The sequence below is a fragment of the Neopelma chrysocephalum genome, unplaced genomic scaffold, assembly GCF_003984885.1.
Source record: "Neopelma chrysocephalum unplaced genomic scaffold, ASM398488v2 Primary Assembly neopelma1_24, whole genome shotgun sequence".
Classification (NCBI taxonomy): Eukaryota; Metazoa; Chordata; class Aves; order Passeriformes; family Pipridae; genus Neopelma; species Neopelma chrysocephalum.
The window spans coordinates 29,996,328-30,004,701 of NW_020897693.1; positions in this window are offsets into that span (position 1 = coordinate 29,996,328).

Consider the following 8,374-nt stretch of genomic DNA (forward strand, 5'->3'; position numbering starts at 1 on the left):
AGGGCACACAGCCCTGAGTTCCTATGTTGTGTAGAAAGGAGGACAGGATGCCTTCCCTCTGAGGTTTGAGGTCATTGCTCAGATCTCCAGGTTAGCATCTGTGAGCAAACTGGTCGAGAGCTGCAAGTGTGCCCCTGGAGAACCGACCCCTGCAGAGTTCGAACACCTTTGTTCCTTTCTTCACTTTGTCGAGTTCTCCCATGGCCACATCACTCCACTGAATGTTTGCTCATGTTTTATTGCTGCGTTTCAGTTACTTTTCTCACAGATGAATTAGCTTGCATTTTTCCTGGCTAAAAATCTTTATTCAGCTAATAATGAAACATTCCTGAATCTCCTCTCTCAGTTCAGGAGATGTGTTATTGACTAAAAATTTGACCAATATGCACAGAGAAATAAGTATTTTCATGTTTCTGAATTAATTCCTGCTTGTCATTTAAAAAAAATTTTTGCTTGTTCACGGTCAGGAAATAAGCATATATAGTAGTTAGGACATAAAACAGAACTCATGGTATTTATACATGTTTTTGTGTTTTTACGTTGAGGTGTCCTTACTGTACCTATAGTTCTGCAAGTCTGCACTGTTAAGAAAACAGCTTTTCTTTCTCTACCGCTGTGAGAGACTACTGCCACTTTAAATAATTATCTTTGTGAAAACAAATGTCAACTTGCCATTGCTACTGTTACTTTATTTTGTCCGCAATGCAACTGAGGCAAATCAAAATTTCTTTGTGTTGAATAATGACTCTACTGTAAAAACTGAGTATCCCACGTAATAATCTTCACTGTGGTTTACTTTTAGAAGAAGGTTGGTTTTTTTCTTTCTATGTAGGTTTGACCTCTAAGCTAAAAAAGAAGAGGTCTGTGAGACCTCCATTCACATTCACTGCTGAACCTTAGAGGTCAGCAAATATATAGGAACAGGAAAAATAAAGACTTAATGCATCAGGCCTTCATGACGGACAGACCCTCTCTGCACACTACATCTCGTTTAACCAGATGTGAATTGTATTATAGCTAGAATAAAGGTTATATGTGCTACAGGCTAGTCTCTTGAATCAGAAAGCCATTTGTTTTATTATTCTTCAGGCTCTTATACTGCAGCAACCTGCTGCAATTCGCAAGTGTGAGTAGACAAACTGCTGCTGACAAAATATTGCAAAAAAACCTGTTTATAGAGAGAATCATAAACTGACGCATCTGAGCATGTGATTTCTTTTTAGATTTCCAGTGTTTCACCAGTGCAATCCACCACAGATAACTGAAATGAATATAACTGGGTTTTGTTTTGTTTGTGCAGACATTGACACTGCAGCTTTGTGACTATATGTACACATTTACTGTATGTTGAAATGATTTCAATATTTTGACTTGCAACAAGAAAAAGTAACATTTATACTGCTGTTTTTGCTTTCTGTTTATGCTCTACTGAATGTTATGTACATAAATGTTAATTGAAGAAAAGATTCAAAGCCTAGTTTTTAAAAATGGTATTAAAGCAGCCAGCATAGGACAAAAGTGGAGAATGGATCTGGATACAATTCTTCTGAATTGTCTCAAATGAATGCAGACATTTAACCACTGGATGAAACTGAAGAACCACTGCTTGGTCTCCTGCTTTTGTTTTATGAGCAATGGCTGTTGAAGACACTGAATTTCAGGAGCAGGCTCAAGACCATGATTCCCACGTAGACATGACCCCTCAGTTTGGTCTGTATTTTTGCTGCCAAGACTGTGTTTTTTTGTACACCCACTTTTAAGTTATCAGATCTTTCTACACATCATAATGGAATTCTAAGTCTCACTTAAAAGTTGCATGTTGTACTAGACTGTGAATGCTGAAAACCTGGTGCTCTGAAAGCCAACTGTGGATCTAGCCTGATTAACAAAGGGTATTCTCAGGCCTCTGAAAGTAAGCAGAAAGGCTTATTCTGGGACAACTTTAGCTCTAACTTCTGCAAGTTTCCTGCCCTACTCTGTCCATGTCCAAGTTGTTTATGATTCAGGGTCTTATGCTTTATGTTAAAATGTAGCATTTTACAGAGAACTATCACTCATTTCTGTGTGCTTTAAAACTGTACTGTAATATAGCCCTTTGGGAGCTTTTTCACAAATGGTTTGAAAATCCATGCAGTGGAGTTAGAGATGTAAGCTTGTCATGTGTCCCAAGGTAATACGTTCTGGATGGTTAATCAAATCCTTCACTTAAAGTAGAGATTGGAGTGACTGACTTCCTTTGTATCCTTGGAGCATATTTGGAAAATCAGCGCTTGAAAGACTTTAAGAGGTTGTTGAAAGATGCTCCTCTGAGGAAGAACTGCTTGCTTTGATGCAAACTGCTTGTCTAACAAGCCAACTCAGGTCTGTTTACAGCATCGGGAGAGGTGGACTGCGGAGAAACTTCTTTTGACTGTCTATTTGGTTGTCATCTGGAGAAAGTGTTTTGTCTATGCTGACATTTCAGTATGATGTTGCAGTATGCATCTTTTTCACAAGTTACTTTTATTGCTTTTGTCTCAATTTTGTGACATGAAACAAGCATGAAGCAGGAGATAAAGGTAGTTGCTGAGAAACAGCAATACTTCTTTAGCTGCCTTCCTCACTATATGCTGGTCTTTAATTCTCTTTTATATTTCCTACTCTGGATTTATGTTTATTCATGCCTTTTTTTATTTGTTCACCTTTATTTGGTGCTCTTTGTCAGGTAGTTACTCTGCTTTATTGTTCTTGTGTGCACAATTCCAGTGCAGTTTTATTTATGAAAGATTTTAACCAAACAAACTAGCTTGGCCTAAGCTCCATAGGGACTCATTAAAGTTCTTGTTATTCTTACTATTCATGTTAATGCTTTGAATTGTAATTACTTACACATGCAGATAAATAGTACACATTCTTTATCCCTGTAAAGCGGGTTCTATGAATTCTATAAAAATTACTTCTGTTTCATCTAGTGTTTGTTTTGTAAGCTTTTCAAAAGGAGCAAATTTTGAGGAGTTTACTGGGTTAAAATTCACACTGAAGTCCCTAGTGATTTTTATCTGTGCTAGATTTAACTTTTTACAGTGTTTTGTACATAACATATGCATGTACCAGGTCCACGTTCAGCTGTGTTCCCACACTTTTAGAAAGTGAATATCACTTGTGATCCTTTTCTGAATTTCAACACACAGAAACAAACATGAAGAGCTTAAGCATTGATAGAGCAGACAGAACACCAGCTGAGGCAGTACACGTTACACAAATAATAATACAGCAATTGAGACCCAGGTAAGATCTTACTGAGCTGCAGAATCAGCAAGATTTTTTCTAAGAAAGTTCACAGTGATGTGGATGTACCGGAGTGGCAAGAATGCTGCCCGCTCTAGATAGCCTTGGGAAATGTCACCATTAGCAGTGGCTAGTTCAGAAGCAGATGTGTTCTTTGGAATTTTCTGAAAGCCAGCTTCTTCCATAGATGACATGGCTATGGACTGCCACGTTAATTGGTGTTGTGAAGCTAATTCAAGTTCAGTAAAGATGCTTAAATCGGTCTGACTTCCTAAGACCCACAGCAGTGCAGGATATTATGGGTTGCAGTATTTTTCCATGGGAGAAGAATGTTTCTTGACACCTAAGATAGTGCTAGGAAACCATACAATTATTTCTTAATATCACAAGCAATTTGGTTGTTAAGTAAATGATTCCATATGTAGAATAAACCACAAAATATTTAGTTCTTGAGTTCTGTTGTTTGAAATGCCTCTATAGCTGTGGATTATGAAGGAGCTTTAAAAGACTTAAAAGGTAAAATCCCATATCAGAAATTTAAACAAGGGTAATTTTCATTTTATGTTTTAGTTTTTCCCTCAGAGAGAACATTTCTACCTCTGACAAAGGTTTTGAAAAGTTTAATGATGTTTGTGCTTTGACTTGGATAGACAAAACTGTATATATTCTTCTCTCCCTCAGCACAGGTTTATTTCAGATTGTAGCGGGTAAGATGTTCAAAGGAAAAAAATATCATAGGTTTTCCTTGGGCTGATTTAGCAAACCTTGTTTTCCTTAAAGTAATGAAATTTATTTCAGCTTCCAGATTAATTTGGACACACATGTAGTTCTCTAGAATATTTACAACACCCCCCCCCTTAACTAATGATATAAAAAGCAAACGAAAGAAGCCATTTTCATGTGGTCTTCCAAGCTAGCAGACAAACCCAAGTCATTTAATTTTTTGGTAGTGTTGAAATTAAAATTTTACCTCAAATGTTTTTTGTAAGAAAAAAAATGGCAGAGAGAACAAGACTTAGTTTTCTCTGGAGGGTAGTGTCCATTTTTCTTAGGTTTACAATGAACTGGTTGTGTTCAGATGTACAGTTAGTATATCATAACTCATGTAACAAGGCTAACAGGAGTTCAAGCCTTTGTTGTATTAAAACCTCTAGAGACAGGAAGGCAGCTTATACACTTTAATATTCTCTAGTTTGATGCCCTGATTTAAAATACTCATATAACACCTTTTACACGTACTTTGGATTGGCTGTGTTCAAAGTAGTGGTATGCGAGTTGTGGTAGTTAAAAATGACTTAGAACATATGTAGTGTTTTCCTTCCAAAGATTCCAGAGCAGTTCAGCACATAATTTCCTTATAACCTTTCTCAAACACAGCTTAGATTTTAAATCTCTATCAAGACAGATTATAACTGTTACTAGAGAAGTTTACTGGTATTGTTTATTCTTTCTTAATTCTCTGTTACACATTTGGTTTGTCTGTTTTGGAGATGGAATACTACAGAGCCCAGCAGTATTACAGCCAGGGTGAATTTGGCTGGGCACCAGCAGCCACTGTGTGTGTTATTTAAATTATTTATATGCTCCTTTGGGAGACTTTCTTCACTTCTGTCACTTCTGTCAATCATAAAAGAAAAAATCTGAACAATGAATACGTCGTGATTACCTTTTTGTCCCAAAAATATACACAGAAATCTTTGGGTATTTCTTTCTTTCTCTGATTTCCTAGAAATGTTCGTGATCAGTAACTGAGAAATTTTGCATAAAGATTAATTTTTCAGCTATTAAGTGGTGAGATTCAGTATCCTCAGGTTTATTTATGATGATAACATAAATAAAGAAAAAAAAAGAAAATTAATAGTTTGGACTGACAAAGGTAAGTACTAGGGCAAAGATTATTTCATTGTTGCAAATCTTGGCTAGTTAGGCCAGATTTCAGATTAACAACTGGAAGCTGTAGATCATTTCAAGTATTTATATCCCTATCTTCAGAATTTGTAGGGGAATGAAGTTTACTAAAACTATCCCTAGATTTTTACCTATGGGAAGAGTATCCTACACTCCTGGTGATGGGGCTTACAGTCTGACATGTGTCCTTGCTCCTGGCCACCCTTGTCCAGCCCTGCTGGCCCATGGCTGAGCAGCTGGCAGATGCAGGTGGGTGTCTGTTTTCAGCTCATTTGTTTGTCCTTTAAGCCCAGACCGAGGGTGTTGCTGCCTCACTGACCTACCATGCTTCTTTACCCTTCTTGGGCTGCAGCAGCCATCTCGCAAGTGCCCGGCAGGATTGTCCCCTGCACCAGCGCTTGCCCCTGCGTGTCCCTGACATCAGCTACACACCCTTTGCAGGGTGATTCCCAGACAGCAGGCTCCAGATAATCCACAGGCATCTCTCTCAAGACATCCCAGCCTTTTTTTTTGCTGTGGAAAGGGGGAGATGATAGGTGGAGGATGCTAAATTCTGATACTCAAAACTTGAGACAGTGTCTTAGCTCTGCTTAGTGTGCTTAATGTGAAGGCAGGTGAGAGCCCGGTGCTCCGGTCAGCTGTGAGGACTGACCTCACCCTCTGGGCCCCTTTCATCCAGATTGCTTTGGGTTGTTGAATGTGTGCACATTTGCAGGGTTTATTTTCTTTACAGTGGCATTATTAATAACTAAAACTCTCTCTTTGTCTGACTCCTGCCCCTACATAGTTCTGGTGGTGATTTAATACTTTCTCCCTCACTAGCAGTCCCTGCAGTTGGCTCCCAGTAATAGGTTGTGGCAGGACTGGGATTTCAGCAGCCTTACTATGAGTTTCAGCTCTTTCTTGTTTGAACTGAGAGGTATCGTAATTCCAGCTTGCTTTTCCTGTAATGTATTTCATTATTGCTTCTGCATTATGAGGAAGAAATTATATTCAGACTATTTTTTTTTTTTTTTGCACAGACAGATGGTGAATAACTGAGCCTAATGAAGAGAATAAGTTGGATCATGGTGCTAGTGTCAAAGAGGGGATTACTGGAAGTCTGTCTTGTACAAGCTGAGAATGTAACAAACATAAATTGTAGCCAAAGTATATTGCCATGTGGTTTTCTTATTTAATTTGTTTCCCCTTTGCCAAGATTTTTGCAATTGTCCTTGTTACTGAAAGGTAAGTCAGTGTCATTCATGTGTAGGCATGTGGCCTTGTTACAAAATAGCTTTAAAATCTACTTTCCTAGCTCTGTCCATATGTGCTTTTTAATATTTCTCTTCCCAGATCTCAAATTTTCTCCCTCTCTTTCTCCAAAGTGATAGGAATTGAAAAATTTTTTTTATTTCTTTTTGTTATTCCTGCTGTATGTGAAAAACATTTGGCAAGTGTTGCTATGCCTAAGGATTGCTCTGACTGACTGGTGAACTGAGACTACTTAATTGCACTTTGCTGTCTGTCTGTTCTTGGGAGATTATGGTTGTGCATGCGTCCCCAAGCCTGGCAGTTGGCCTAATTTAGGTTTAGGACCCATTGTATCTAGAGGTATTCAGGGCTGGCATTTGGCCAGGCCTATTTTAATTGCAGCTTCTCTCAGGCTCTTTCCTGGAGTTCTGCTTTTCTCTCTACCCTTCCCTTCAGTTGTGTGGCTGGGGAGGGTGTAGAAGAGCAAGCTGCTCACAAAGACTCAAATCTTGGAAGGCTTACACAGCCAAACCCCTTTGCTGCAGACTAGCCACCCATGAACTCTCCTCATCCAACTGGGTAAAGCCTTTTGCACTCAGTGGATCCATTTTGTTGGACTATAGATGGTAACAGGAGTGAGCTCAAAAACCAGAAAGGAAGATGTAGTTTTTACCCTGTCTGTTCTATGAACAAGAAATCCCTGCCCATGAAAAAGATTTTCATTTGCAAAATTATGGCCTGCAGTCAGGCTTAGGTTCCTGAGTGGGTTGTTTAAATCAGACTGTGCATTTTACTTACACTTTTCTTTGTCAGAGATTGAATCTTAAGCCAGAACCACTTACTGCTGTTTTTTCATTTGCAGTATGTGAATGCTTCAGCAGACAACTGGAATTTAGGGAAAGAAATATCATGATGTTTTTCTAATGTCTCAAGTGTTTGGAAAAAAAAGAGTCTTGCTTGTGAACTATTTCTTCACTTTTATGTTATCCTTCATAATGTGCCATCTAACTATGATTTTTCTTTCATTTGCCTTTTATAGCAGGAGGGAAAAGAAACCTTCGTGTAACTGAGCTGTAGATTTGGAGATAGGTTATCTGCTTCACTGGTTGTGTGTGGGGTGATGTGGGAGCATTTAGTTCAGTAGAAAACTTGACCACCTTTTTCCCCTACCTTTTTCTTCAGCTATAAAACTTATTTCTGTTCTGACAAATTCTAGTGGTACCACTCCTGCTTTCTTGGTAACACATCTTTTCGTCCATTTACAATTGAAATGCAAAGTCATGAAATGAAAGTCTTGAAATGTCACATAAAAAATTATTCAATACAGGAAGATGAATTGAGTTTCAGAGGAAGTTGGTGAATCCTTCTTTATATATATATATATATATATATATAAAATATTTTTTAAATTAATTAATGTATTTATTTATTAAGGGAGGAAACTCGGCACCATATTTAAGAAGAACATGCAGTAGGCTAAATGTTCTGATATTTCTCTCTTTTCTGGAACAGATTTAGAAAATTACCTCAAAACAATCAATCCTGCATCCTACTGATGCTTTATTTGCAAGATTGATTGCACATCTGGAACAAGGCTGAGAAGAGATTTTTTTCCCAAAAGGAAATAACTATTAGAGGAACTGCTCATTTTCCACCACATTTTTATTCCTTCCTGTCTGATCTCTTCTACAGTGCAGCACAGGTGCTCCCAAGCACCTCTTTCTAATGTAAGCATTGACTAGTATTTCCAACACTAGAAAGTGCTTTCAGAAAAAGATCCTCAGTTGATGGGTAATGATAGGGGATAGAAGCTAGGGAAAACTTGTGCCCATGATAAAAATTGTAATCAGGTCTCCTGCCAGTGAGAATAAAATTCACTTATGCATTGAAGTCAACAAGATTTTTTGCAGAAAAGCTGCTCAGTGAGAATAACATTTGGAGAATGTGGCTCACAGGATCTACTGTG